At 27.2% G+C, this 14,963-nt stretch overlaps 2 protein-coding genes across 3 annotated transcripts in view; one reads left to right on the top strand and one right to left on the bottom strand.

Moving 5' to 3' along the window:
- The window catches only part of LOC129961076 (uncharacterized), a 71,656-nt gene extending 68,259 nt beyond the window's left edge, over positions 1-3,397 (bottom strand). For both annotated transcript variants that reach the window (XM_056074884.1, XM_056074886.1), the window contains exon 1: positions 3,179-3,397. The gene's annotated coding sequence lies outside the window, so the exon portion shown is untranslated. The remainder of the gene's footprint in view (positions 1-3,178) is intronic.
- The window catches only part of LOC129959649 (uncharacterized), a 34,205-nt gene that overhangs the window by 14,201 nt on the left and 5,041 nt on the right, over positions 1-14,963 (top strand). The gene's annotated exons all lie outside the window — the stretch shown is intronic.

The raw sequence follows: 14,963 nt of genomic DNA, 5'->3' as shown, positions 1-14,963 counted from the left end.
TCAGAATCTTGGGTTCTAACATTTTAGTTTTGGCATCCATATTTTTGATATAAAATAATTAAAGTAAGAAACTAAAATATTATGAAAAGATAAGAATTAAAATTTTACTTTTAGAATAAGAATATTACTAAAGGAAACTAGATTTAATATTAAAAATTAAATTTATAGAATATGTGTGAATTAGAATATATTATTCTTAAAAAATCTAGATTATTAATAGAAGGCAATTTTCTTCATGAAGAAATTCTATATAATTGTTTAAAATACAGAATAAGTATTAACGAAACACGGTCAATTTGATGTAGGAGTTTGCATAATAATATTGTAACGCCAGTGTGACAACGTTTTATTAAGACATGGACTTATTAAATCTTTTTTAAGACACTATGAATATCACAGCAAATAATGCAAACACTTTATTTTATTAAATATAACGCTAAAAGAAGCCAATTTAAAAGATAATAAGAAATGCATTTTTCAGTGTAATGAAAAATAATTTTTAATCAAAAATTCGGAGGTCAAAGCTCCAATCGCAAAGGCATGAAATGCAGAAAACAATTGGAAAAGGCTATAATGCACAATGGATATCAAAAGAAGCAAAAAATTCCAAACGTTCATTATACAAAGATTTAAAAAATATTGTGTTATTTGATCAAAGCTTTTCTTTTCTTGCAATTAAATTTCCTACTATTGGGCAATCACTGAGAAAACAATTGCTCATCTTGAGAAAAATGGGTTAAAACTTTCAAAAGACCTTGAAAATACAAGAAAGAGCAAAATTTATTGTATTTAACCCTTTCAAATCTTGAAAAGAGAGCCAACCTACTTTTACGATGTAAATTTTACTGGGGGAATAAAAAAATAAGTTGAAAATTAAACCCAAAAAGGACTAATTTAATTACTGATTATTTTTGATGTTGTAATTTAAAATAGTAAATAATATACTGTAGAACAATTTTTTATATTGTATTTGTTTGAAAAATGGAGAGTTTATGATTTAAAATTAAAGGTGCATGCTTTTTTTGACTAATTGTAAATGCAAAATTTAATAAAAGTTAATAAAATGTAGGATGTTTAAAAGAATATCCATATCTATACCATCTAAAGAAATTAAGATTATCTAATAAGTAATTACAGTAAAAATATTTTTATTTTCTCCATTATCTAAAAATTATAAAAATTAAGTTTCATGGTTCATAAGATTCCTTTACAACATTCTCTTTATATCTATAATGCATTTACTATTTTTTTATTCCAATTTCAGGAATAAGTTTAGAATGTTAATAATTACAAAGTAATTATAACTTGGTAAATTCATTGCTGTAAATGCAAAATTTAATAAAAGTTAATAAAATGTAGATGCTTAAAAGAATATCCATAAGAAGATATAATAAGGACTATCCATATCTATACAACATCTAATGTTATTAAGATTATCTTTTAAGTAATTACAGTAAAAATATTTTTATTTTCTCCATAATGTAAAAATTATAAAAATTAAGTTGCATGTTTCATAAGATTCCTTCACAACATTCTCTTTAAATGTATAATGCATTTACCATTTTTTTTACTCCAATTTCATAAATAAGTTTATAATGTTAATAATTACAAAATAATTATAACTTAGTAAATTGATGAGATTTTCTATTAATAATAGAATATAAGCTTAATTCAATAAATAAAATACAAGCTTAATTTTTAAATTGTAAATAGCTTTTAATATTCTTTAACGTAGCGTGATCAAAGAACCGAATCTTACACATTACTTTGATAATAGTATAAAAGTGCAACTATCTACTTTACTAATGATATTTAGGTAACATCTATTACAAGTAAACTTCAGAATTATTTGTTGATTATCTTTTTATGAATTTTTTTAACTAATGTATACTGTTTATGTAACGTTATAAAATCGATGGCTGTCCAGATATAAGCTCTGATCGTATTTGTGTATACAGCATAATCAAAATCATTATAATATTTTTTTCATAATTAAAATAAAACATGCGTAATAAACTTTTAGATACCTTTTGGTCAATTTCTTCTCTGGTCGCCATCCCATATGGCCCATTGAATCCCATTAGTTTATTCTGTTTTTCATTAGTATTGTTTCTTGTAGAAAATGAAAGTATGCCTTTGATTGAAATTAAAATATTAAAAAAAATTGTCGGATTATAATGTTAATATTAATTATCATTAATTTTATAATAAATATCCAGATAATTATCATAATTTTAAACATCCATTCACAAAAAAATGGATGTTTCAGATTATGATAATTATTTGATATACATTGACCATCCTGAACATTTTTTTTCTAAGTCTGGTTTTCTTATTTACTGCATATTTACTACATTGTATAATTTTCTCCTTAAAACACAAAATTAAGACGTTACTGAATAAATTAAATATTTTCTTATGTTAATTTTTCTCAATAAATATTTTATATACTATCCCCATTAATTTTGAGTCACCAAAATACGGTTAGAGAGATTGGAATTTCAGCTGAAAATTTTGTTGATAAACTAAAAACATCAACTTATTTTAATTATTAATTAAGTTAATGTTAAAACTGTCATTTGATAAACTTGAAAACAATAAATCAATTCTGTAATAACAATAAATATATAATAGAATAACAAAAATTAGTTTTCATTTTATGTTTCCTTTGTAAATGTTATTTATTGATCCTAATTTAATGATTTAAGTTGTACGAAACTTTCTAATTCAAAAATTTCAATTGCTTGACATAAAATATTTTATTTATCATGTCAATTATTTGACATAAAATATTGCTCAAAATAGAAAAAAAAAAAAAAAAAAAAAAACGTACTTACTTTTTATTTCATTTTATCCCATCCAAGAACAAAGAACTTTTAAGAATCTTATATAAGCCGAAAATTAAATCATTTATAAATTTATAAAGTTATTTAAAATAATTTTTTATCATTATTTTCAATACCTTGCATAAGGACATACATACTATCGCATTACATTCACAGCTATAAAATTAATAAAAAACATCAAATATTCTTATTCTCTTCAAATTCTCTTATTTTATTATAAAATAACTTATTCACTCATTCATTTAAGAGAAAAATAATTTATCATTATGAAAGAGAAAAAAAATAATTGCTAATCAGAATTTTTTAACAATCACGAAAATTTATCTACGCACCTTTTCCTCCAAAGATGTTTCGCAATGCTTTTTCCCGGGCTCAGCTGATCGCCAATCAGTAAAAGTAAAAGCAGAATCTTCAAATTGTAAGAAGATTCTGAGAAAATGAAGAAATTTTTTTCAAAAGTTCTACTCTTTCTTTGCTTTGATCACTCCCTAATCTTTTTTATCTTCTTACTCCGATGGAGTTCTGATGAGGAAAGAGAAACCGGCCAGAACATCCACACCATCAACAAACCAACTGTCAGAGTGGAGGCGATTCACGTTTCTGCGCATGCGCGCGCCAGGTGTTTTGTTTACGTAAAATTTAGAGGGATCATAAATTTCCGAGAAAAGGCTGGAGGACCCTGTGTCAGCGCCGTTTTTGAGATGTTTCTGCAATTCTGCGCAACTGTCATGCTTCTACTTCATGATGAAATTTGGCCATTTTGAATCAAATAATCAAGGTGATTTCTTTACATACACAATTGTATTGCTAATGATAATTCGTTTATTCATCGTTTGTAGATCGAAATGTGATTCAAGTGCCGGCATTTAAAGTTTTTTTTATTGCAGTTAAAACAATTTAAGAAGTTTAATAATGATCATATTTCCATTTGGAAATGTAGTGGGTAGGAAAGATGAATCATTGTATCGAATTCATTGCATACACATATTCCCCGTAATCTTTCATTTGCTTTTTTTGGGGGGTGGGGGGATGTCAAGTTATCTGTGCAATTAGCGAAAATTGTTTTGATTTTGTTTTGAACTGAATATGCAAAGTAATAGGCACACTCTGTAATGATTTTCAGTTTCTTATACCTCTTTTTTATTCAATATATATATATATTGAGGGCTTTATTTACTTGTTTATTTTCGAACGTCAAGTTGATCATACCACGTGTTATGAAAAAGAAAGTATGAATTCTATATTATTAATATTCAAAGTTATTTTAAATTAGTAGATGTGAAATATTGATCCACTATTATAATCCAGATCTTATTTATTGTTAATAAATGTTATACCAGAATTCCCTCTTCTTTTAAATATTTTGTTGATTTACGAAGTAATTGATATTATTGCTAATGTTTTTTATAATAATTTTTGTTTAATTTGTGAATATCGTTTTTTTTTTTTTTTTTTTTTTTTGAGTATCGCAAACATTATGAATTAGGATCTTATGTTAAATTATGGTATCTTCAAATTGTTGTTAATATTTTCTTTCAACATTTTTTTTTTTTATTTCATGTATTTTTAAAATTCACACTATGTTAAACAAAACGCTTCTGAATTTTAAAATAATACTAAACTCATAAAATTGTCTTACATTTATTATTTGATACATTACAGGCATATATTCATCTTCAAATGCAGTTCAAAATTTATACTTCTAATACATTTTTTATACAATAAAGAAGAAATTTGGTGATAAGAACCATATTTCTATTTCTATTTTTATTTCTGTAGGATACAAATAGATTAAGCACTCTACCAATTTGCAGGTGATTTATTTTTTACTTTAATATATATATATTTTTCTTTGTATGATACAAATGAATTAAGCATTCTATCAATTTGAAGGTAATTTAATTTCTACTGCATTACATATTTTTTTTCTCTGTATGATACAAATGAATTAAGCATTTCACCAATTTTCAAATGATTTATTTTTTACTTTAGTATATATTTTCTTCTCTGCATGATACAAATGGATTTAGCATTCTACCAATTTGCAGGTGATTTTTTTTTAGTTTAGTTAGCTAGCTAATTGTTAATAAAATTTTGTTGTCATTAAATTATTTATTTTATTTTGAGATAATACTCCTTTTAATTTAAAAGTATAATATTATTCCTAATATTTTCTTTCAGCTGTTCTATATGTAAAACTTTATTTTTCTCTTAATGGAATTATTATTCTGTTTTGGTTTGGGTACTGGCCCTCAACAACAACAACAAAAATTCTTCGTTAAGCACTCTCCATATGATTTTATACTACATCTTTCTTGAGTAAACCTGTGAGAAATAATTGGCATGCTAGAAGTGCTTCTAGATGAGAAACACATCTTATCGATTGGTTGCACATATCGATTGGCGGATGTGCAAAACATGGGAAAATGTTTACAAAAAAAAATAAAAAAAAAAAAAATAAAGGAAGCTTATCTGAAATGTAATAAGTGAAAATGAGTTATTTTTATTTTGTTTTCTGAGAATTAAATTTTGTTTGTTCTAAATTGATTTTTGTTAGAAATATTAGAACGATTTTTTTACATAATAGTATGTATATTATGCAATAAATAAGGGTAAGAAAATGAAATGAGATTATTTTGAAAGTATTAAATGTAGTCAAGAAAAAGCCAGAGTTTGTATATAAATAAAAACTTGAAATATCAAGGAAAAGACTGTTAAAATCCAAAAGCAAAAATAATAGCCACCTTCTCTTCTACGATTTTGAGCCATGATATTTTATTTAAAACTTGTGTATTTATTATTCATGACTTTCGTATAATTAATTTGCAGATTATCCGCGGTTGCTGAGATAGGTCATTTTGTGATGATTTGACTTCATTCATTGTGAGGCAGGGAAATGTAATTGATACAAGATAAAAATTATCAAGAAAACAAATCTTTCAGTTCTAATATTTGCTGTAAATAAAAATTTTTTAGCAAAGAAAATAAAAATAATGTTTAGGAAAAAGTTCAAAGAAGCATTTTAAATAGCATTTTATACATAGAAAGTATTCATTATGAGGGAGACAATTGTAATGGTTGCAAGTCAAAAATTATCAAGAAAACAAATAGTATTAGGTTTTAATGTTTGGCGTAAATTAAAATTTGTTACCAAATAAATAATTACAGTGTTGGATTAAGATCTCGGAGAAAAATGGTTAAAGAATGATTTTTCTGAAGGGGAAAAAATAAAGAAATTTAGGGTATTAGAGGTATTTCAATATACTTCGCCTTTTTTTTTTATTTCTGTTTTTGTGTTAATACACACAATAATCTTTCATAGGAAAAGAATTATACTATCCAGACAATAATATTTAATTTCATATTAAAAGAACATAGTTTATAATTTTTATTTCACTTTTTGTTTTTTGTCGCAGCTGAATATTTAAAAAGTCCTTCTGGGTCTATAAAAAATATATTTTTATTCAAGTTAACATATTTTACTGACAAAAGGCAAAATTATCAATTGTAATGATAAGATCCATATTAAGTAAAATAAAAATAAAAATGTTTTTTTTTTTTAAGAAAGTTATTTTACTTTAAAAATAAATTGAACTTATTTTACGATTACAATTTCGCTTGATAGTTCCAATTTCTACAACTCAACAATGAGTTTCAGTTTACTCAAAAAATCATCAAATGTTCTCGTGCAGTAAAACATTCTTGTTAAACTTATATTATCATAATATATATGATACTATTTTAGCCTGAAAATTTATTTACTGAAGGAAATTATATCAGTAGACCATGAAGGTAAAATAGAAAATTATCTTGAGAAATTAAACTCCTTAAAAAAAAAAAAAAAAAACATTAATTGAAATTCCATTTAAGTTTTTATAAGCTATATATAATTAAAAAGCGTCTCATCATACCGATCTAAAATAACTTGATAAATAATGCAGAATATTTCGAATTAATAAATATACGACTGGTGTATCCAATCGAGTCTCCCGCGAGTTGTTCTTTAGATTAATGAATTCGTTTCTTCCCATCCTCCTCAGACTAGCATCCATAATCCTAATTGAAAATCCTCCACTGATTCGATTTCTAACACGCAAAAATTCACCATTCCCAGGCCGACAAATGTATTTATTTACTTTGCTAATCTGAGCTGCAAAATAGTTTAGCACTCCGCCTCTTTTCATTCCTTTATACGAATAAACATCGACGAAGATGGCGGGAATCGAGGAGGAAGGAAGGAAGGAGAGGCGAATGGGCAGGGGGGTGGGGGTACAAGAGCATCTCAATGAATGATGGGATCTGAAAGGGCAAGCGTTGCTTCTCCATCTTATCTCAAGTGATTCGAAAACACGTGAATCACGCTATGTTTGATAGAACAATTTATTATTTTTCAGAATGGATAATGTTTGTAAGAGACACGTGTCCCCCCCCCCCAATTCAAGGAGAATCCCGAAAGCATGGAAGGAAAAAAATAAGAAAATAAAAAAATGCATACCTTTGGATTGCATTAAACCGTTTTTTTTTTTTTTTTTTTTTTTGTTTGTTTGTTTGTTTTCCCATCAGTACGTCTGTTTCTGAAATGTTTAAAAATAAATTCAAATAAAAATCAGCATTATTACTTATTTGTATTTTTGAAAGAAGTGCATAAAATACCGAAACTGTATGCACAGGAAGTGAGAAATAATACTGATGCTTTTTCTGAATTGATCAAGGACTCTTAAAGAAAAGATCCAAAATAATATGTCAAGGTAAATGCAATGAATCGAATTGTTCACCTTCGACAATTCAATTATTCTCTTGCCAAACAGACTACAACTCATTCCAGACTAAATTATTTTTATAATTATAAATATTTGCCAATGCTAAAGCAAGTATTTTTACAGTTATGATAAAGTTTCACTTTTTATATTATTTAACCAGAAGGAAAGTTATTTAAAAGAAAAAAGAAAAGAAAGGTAATTAATAAATGAAAATCAATTTCCCCATTCCATCCTAAAATAAACAAATAAATTATAATTAACTTTGAGATTTATTATAACGTTATAAGTTTAATTTAAAAAAATTAATTAGTAGAATAATTAGTAAATTAAAAAAATGAATCGTTCTTTATCTGCTGATGTTTTTTTAATTGAATAGATTTTCATTTATTAACTGTATAGGAAAAATACTTCTTTGTTTAAACACTAATAAAATGAATATATATTATTATATGTTATCACATTTTACTTAATTTAGTCTCAGTATTATAACTTCATGTTAGATAAAGCTGATTGAATCGCTTATTTATAATTCCTATTGCTTATCCTATTACAAAATCTTAAAGTCTGTATATCTCAATGTCTGTCTAAAGTTTTATATATGTGTGAATTTCATTTTATCATTATCATTTTTCTGCTTTTTATGCATGCTAGATTTTATTAACCCTATACCTATGTAATTTTTTCTGCTATCTAATTAGATGACGCCTTCTATTTTGGAATGATGTCATAACAAACCTACTTATAGTCCGTATAAAACTCTTGGCATACTTATGGATTCCATGTAATTTATAAATCAGATTGCAACGCTTATGAGCGACTTAATTTTAAAAAAAAAGAAACAGATTACATAGCTATGGGATTAATAAAATCTAGATTGTTAGTTGCCGGCGTCCTGGCATAGGGGTAGCGCGTCTTCCCCATGATCTGGGCGTCCCGGGTTCGAGTCCCGGTTTGGGCATGGTTGTTCTTCTGTTGTTCTATCTGTGAGATGTGTGAATGTGCCCTCCTGTAAAAAGGGGTTGTGCAAGCGAATGAGTGATGCGTGAGTGGCAAAGTCGTACTCTTGGCCCTAGTTGGCGCTGCTATAAAAAATAAGAGACGTTCCCCCTCAGGCTTAAATCGCTGTCTTCGTAACAGCGGGCTTGTCAGTGGCAAGTGCCATAAGAAACAAACAAACACATTGTTAGTTGAAAAATATGGATATTAGATGCTACAAACAAACTCTACAAACAGTTAAGAGAATTAACGCAGTCATGTTTACTTTCTCGTAAACGAAGTATAGAGAAACTATTGCAATAAATCGAATTCGAATTTTGACGAATCTCTACATTTTAGGTCTTCCTCAGTTTAAAAAGCACATTTTTGGAAAATGTTTATCTGTCCGTCTGTTTGTAAAAAGATGATTCAAAAACGCTTTGAGCTAGACGGATGAAATTTGGTATATGGCCTTTACACCAAATGTGGAGATATTTGTTAAGCTTTGAACCAAATTTGTTTGGAGGAGGTCTATCTATTCAGCTGTTCGAATATAAGTTAACACAATAACTACTAATCGAAAGGGGCTAAATAGGAAAATTCGGTACACAGATTTAACCCTTATATTGTTTACACCTATGAAATTGTGAGTCAAGTCTATTTAGGGGGTTGAAGGTCTCGGTATGTATTTTCAGAAGTACGTAAACGCGATAACTCAAACTTGCAGTGACTTAAATGTATCAAATCAGGTATATATGAGGTGATTACAGGTGATTGTAATTGTAATTCTGTCTCTAATTTTGGTGTTAATTGATCTAAAAAAAACGCGTCTAAAACAAATTCACCTTTATTACAGAGTCTGCGAGTAAGTTGTGGGAATACTACTCCCTCCAGTTCAAGAAGATGTTTTAACAACATTATTTGAAGTAAAACCGCAGTTATCTCTTCTCCTTGATTTTCATACTTGAATTAGGACAGCGTACTATAATTTATTGCTCGAGTAGTGTATCGTCTTGCAGAGAAATGCAAGCGATGGCCTTGGTGGTAAGTGGTATTTTATTTTAATATAAATTAAAGACATTTCCTCTGTATATGTACATATGCTCCACATCTCCAACACAACTGAGCCGAATTTTAGCAAAATTTCAGTACTTATTATTTTAAAAAAAGATAGCAGAATACTGTCAACTTTTCATAGTACAAAATTTAATTAATTAGAAATTGACCAAAATTTTACTTTTTTGCCACAGTAACTTCAGGGAAATTATTTAAGAAAAAAAAAATATTTTTTTCTGCTACCTTAAAATTCAAAATTTTACATTTTTAACAATACTAGTTTCATTTCTGTGCAGTTTTTTTCTTCATTTGTTATGGATTTTTTTAAAGAAAAATGAATTCGGAAGATTTTCAAATAAGGAAATATATGGGCACTTCTTAGCTCACTGAAATTTTGTACCATTCTTCCTCTATTTTTTTTAAACTTTTCTCTTATTTTAATACATATTATTTGAAAATATCTTTAATGATTTTATATTTGTAATTTCTTTTCTTTCAATATTGGTAAACACAATTTGCCATACTAATATTACAAATATTGCCTACATATTACATACTATATTACATACTACTAATATTACATACTATATTTTCAAAAATTGCCAAGTGATATCCTAATTTTCATTAAAAAACGTTTCAGATGATAAAAGTATTTTGTTTATAACAATATTTTAAACAAAAGGAGTTTTTATGTTAAAAATATCAAACATGAAAGGACTTTAATCCCATACAATGGCGGGCATATCAACTATATTCTTATGTTTCAGGGAAAAACCAATCCAGTGTTAATTTAATTTTAGAATTAGTTACTCAGTGCAGTAGTGTAACAAGAGTATGATAGGCAAGATACTTGCCTTGGGCGCAATTGCCAGGGAGCGCAAAATAAAGGAATCAGTTTGCTGTATTTGAAAGAAAATTAAGTTTCTAATAAGCTCTTGTAGTCTAGATTTTTAAAAATTAAAATGGTTTCAGCAAATTGAAAGAAAATTAAAATCTTTCAAATGCAATAGACTTCACTAATTGAGAATGAGGGTTTATTAGAAATAAGGATTATTAGCTCATGACTTGGAGCTTATGGTTATTTTATGAGTTAAACAGAACGAATTATAACAAAACTCATATCGAATAACTTAGGTATTTTCCCCCCATGAAAAGCAAGGGGTAAATATTTAAAATCTTTTGGATTTATGTGAAAAGAAATTGCTTTTCTTTTCGATTCTCGTGAAAACAACGAACACTCGACAATAATATAACTAGAAATTGTATAAATTTCAAAATATTTCAATAATATTGTCATATGTTATATATATATAATATTGTCATTGGTAAACACATAAAGAAAAGAGTCGGTTTTCAATTATATGAACAATAAAACTTATTATCGGTAATTACGTTCCTCAAAATCAAATCATGAATATTAGAAATTATATTTATGATTGATATAACCGAAACATATATCTCAAGTAAAAATAATAAATGATTAATTTTAAAATAATAAATAATTAAGTACTCATTATAAGACTAAATTTCTCAGCTTTTCTGATTTGGAATAACAACAAATGACGGTAGGGGGGGGGGGATCCGCGGCACCAGATTGGATGTAGGTAAACCAGAATGATTACAATTATTTTCATTCATTGAAATCTCTATTAAACAGAAAAAAAAAACAATCAACGATGTTCTAAATGATTCATCTTTTGAAATTTGGATTAATGCTTTTGAATGCGTATAACCGGAAATAATTTTCATTAAAAATAAAAGAACATCTCATGGAAATTATAAGCAGCAAAAATCTATGCTATGATTTTAGTTGATATTGATATAATAATCGAACATGAATCTGATATTTATTTCTTCACTTATAAATTATCTGAGACTGCTCTGCTGATACTTTAAGATAGAAACATCAAAAGAAAGTTACAAAACATCTTTTAGCTAATTAAAGCTTATATATTCATATATCAGAACTTTAGTCCAAATTAAAAAAAAAAAAAAAGCATAACATTTCCGATTTTTAAAACCTTTAAAATCTTCCGGAGGTAATGTATCTCTCCCGTTTTATATGCATAAAAATAATTTTTACTGTAATTATAACGAAGTATTTTACTTATCATAGCCAAATTAATAATGATATGTAATATGTATATTAATATTAATAATACATATTAATATACATATATAATATTAATAATGATATGTAATTAATATCATAGCCAGATTAAAAGATGAATTTTAATTCATCTTTTAATCAGTTCTTTGACTTTTTGTGTAATTGCATACATTTTTATTTCATGCAAAACATTTTAACTTTGTCCCAGATAGTTAGATATATTATTAAACGTTATGCCAATAAATCAATAAGTATTTTTTACATTTTTTCCCAACTAATTGAAATCAAAATTCGACATAAAAACTGCAATTGTATTCATCAAATTTTATTTATTTTAGTCATTACAGTTTTAAGTTTTTGCGTATATATGAATAGAAACGTACAGACCAACAGAAGGTAAATCCCTTGACGGATTTGTTTCAAAATTTATGTTGATCTACCTTAGAAATGTTAAATCTGTGTACGTTTGATGACACTGGCGTTTTTTATTTATCGAGTTTTTAACGTTTTGTAGGATTCGTGTTCATTTGTACTCGATTAGGCGGATAGACATCTTTTGAATAAATTTCGTTCAAAATTTGGAAAAAAAAAAAAATCTACGAATATGCTGTACAGATCGTATACCAAATTTCATCCGTCTAGCTCAAAGATTTTTCAAAGGCTGACAAAATTCCAAAGATGTGTTTTTCGGATTCGTGGAGTTCTGAAACGTAGGGATTTATCAAAATCTCGAGTTCGAATTTTTTCATGATTGTGTCATGATCGAATTTCTTCACTCCTGTGTTCCAGAAATTATTTCACTCCTGTGCTTCATTTCGCTGAAACCAGCATTAGGTTAATGTAGTATACTTCTAAATCTATAAATAAGTATGTGAAGTAGGAAAATATGGTGATAATGTGATGAAGCTACTAAAAAAAGTGCGAAGAATATGATGAAGCTACTAAACTTAAATGCCAGGAAAGGCTGCTTCTTTCGCTGAAACCAGCATTAGGATTATGAAGTGTGTTTCTAAATCTACAAATGAATGTGTGAAGTGGAAAAATGTGATGCAGCTACTAAAAAATGTGCGACGAATATGTTGAAGTTACTAAATTTAAAACTTTTTACAAATTCAATTTTTCTACGGGTAAAATTAGATGTGACAATGAAAAAATATATTTTGGAAGTGAAAATTTAAATTTTGAAGATAAAGCTTCTACGAAAAATGACACATCATCACCGTATACTTCATTCTTTAAAGGCTTTCTCTTAGAAATTCCGCCTGAAATGTTTGAGTGTAATAAACTGCTATTTTTGAAAAAGATGATAGAAAAACTGAAGCGTCAAATAAATCACTATAATCAATCAAGTACAATTTTTTTTTTTAAAAAAAGGAATTTTTAGTTGATTTTTTAGATGAAACAATTAGTTTCAAAATAATAATAATAAAGCGAAAATGAAGGTAAAAGCAATAATCAAGAAAATTTTAACAAAATATTTTAGATTAAAATGATTTCCTCAACTGTATTTGCTTAAGAATGATTCAGAATTTGCAGGAAGTTGCCCGTGTGAGAGTTCAAGCTACCATAATATTTTTTCAGCACATCATTTTTATGCCCTAGTTTTTAAGTCTTTTTTCCGAACGTGTGACTGAAAAACTCTCCTGCTTCCGGTTTTGGTAAACCAAGACACACATTGTTGTTGAACAGCTATGATACCACGGCGAAATAGTGAGCGTATTTTTGACAAATCTAAATGAAATATGAAATTTTCTGGATTAAGAGGATGGTTAAAGGGAAACAATTAAGTTGCGTAAAAATATTTTGTTATAAGAATGTAATATATATTATATGTTAATTCTAACCAGACAAATAATTAAAAAAAAAAAAAACTTTTTCCCATTTACTTTTTTTTTTTTTTTTTTTTTTTTTTGTAGTTTTGTAAAACGGAAATTCTTTGGGGATTTATTTCAAACAGAATTTATATTCAGTGCAAGCAAAGAATAATCTCTTTCACTGACTAGCCATTGAGAAAACTACATTAGTGGTGTATGCAAACTTCATTGATACTATTCTCCCTCCAAATTACACAGACGTTTGAATCTTTTGGGACTTCCACAAAAGATACGAAAAGGGAGGTTTCAGTTATTGAATCGTGATCGGATGTGAGGGGAAAGCTCTTAATACCTTTTTCTTGGTCAGAGGGCTTGGCTTTAAAGAAAGTTTTCAGTTGGCTGACCTTGTACCGCCCGACCAATGACGAACTTTGTCCTTTTCGGATGATTGAAAAAAAAAAATCCAGAGTGGTTTCCAACAAGCAGATGGGTGCATTTTGTGTTGAAAAATTCTGTAGGGAGCAGCTGGTAAAGAGGCACATGATATGTGCAATGAAGAATATGAATTCTTGTTTCTCTGTCAAGGGCAAAAAAGAAAAAGTTGACCACAAGACATAAATTTTGACTATCTTCATCATTGAGATAAGTACAGCTTTTCTCATTTTTCCTATTTCTAATTTTAAGTTCGTATAAATACCCTCCTGATAAGCTTTTGCATATGAGCGTTTGCTCACAGTTGCGAAAAAATGTTTATTTTTCTTAAATGTAGTGTATGATAATTTTATCTTTTCTTACAAGAAGCTAATTCTGCATATCTTGTGCATGAATATATTATTGTATCATGAAATCCCAAGAAAATATTTGGTTAATGCATTATGAGTTTATTATATGCCTTTTGAAGAAACTGTATCTTAATTTTAAATAATTGGACTCCATTTGAATTCTTTGAGCCAATTTAATTATTGAATTATATTAAGAAAATGTCTTTATATTGAATTATTTTAAAATATGTGCATTCTGAAAAAAAAAAAAAAGTATTACACCATGCATTTAGATTGTTTTCGTATGAGTATAGACCTGCTTTATTTTGTTGTTTAAATATTGAATTATTTTAAGATAAAGCATTATTACTGATTATTTTGGATATGAGTTTAAAGAAATGTATGTATATTGTATGCTGAAATTGTGTTTTTATACGTATAGATTTAGTTTTAAATGATATATAGATATTAAGTAATATTGAGAAAAGACATTTGACGTTGAAGGGAGAGAAAAATGAGTTTTATTTTAATTGTAATGTACGAGTTCTATTGCACAAATCAAAATATGACTATCAAAATTGTGAGAAAAAAAAGCGTACAGTAGTATACAAGTTCTTCTCTAGAACGGTGAATTGTATAAT

This window comes from Argiope bruennichi, chromosome X2, assembly GCF_947563725.1.
Source record: "Argiope bruennichi chromosome X2, qqArgBrue1.1, whole genome shotgun sequence".
NCBI classification, from domain to species: Eukaryota; Metazoa; Arthropoda; class Arachnida; order Araneae; family Araneidae; genus Argiope; species Argiope bruennichi.
Note: the sequence above shows the minus strand (reverse complement) of the source record. Positions and strands in the feature narration are given on the sequence as shown.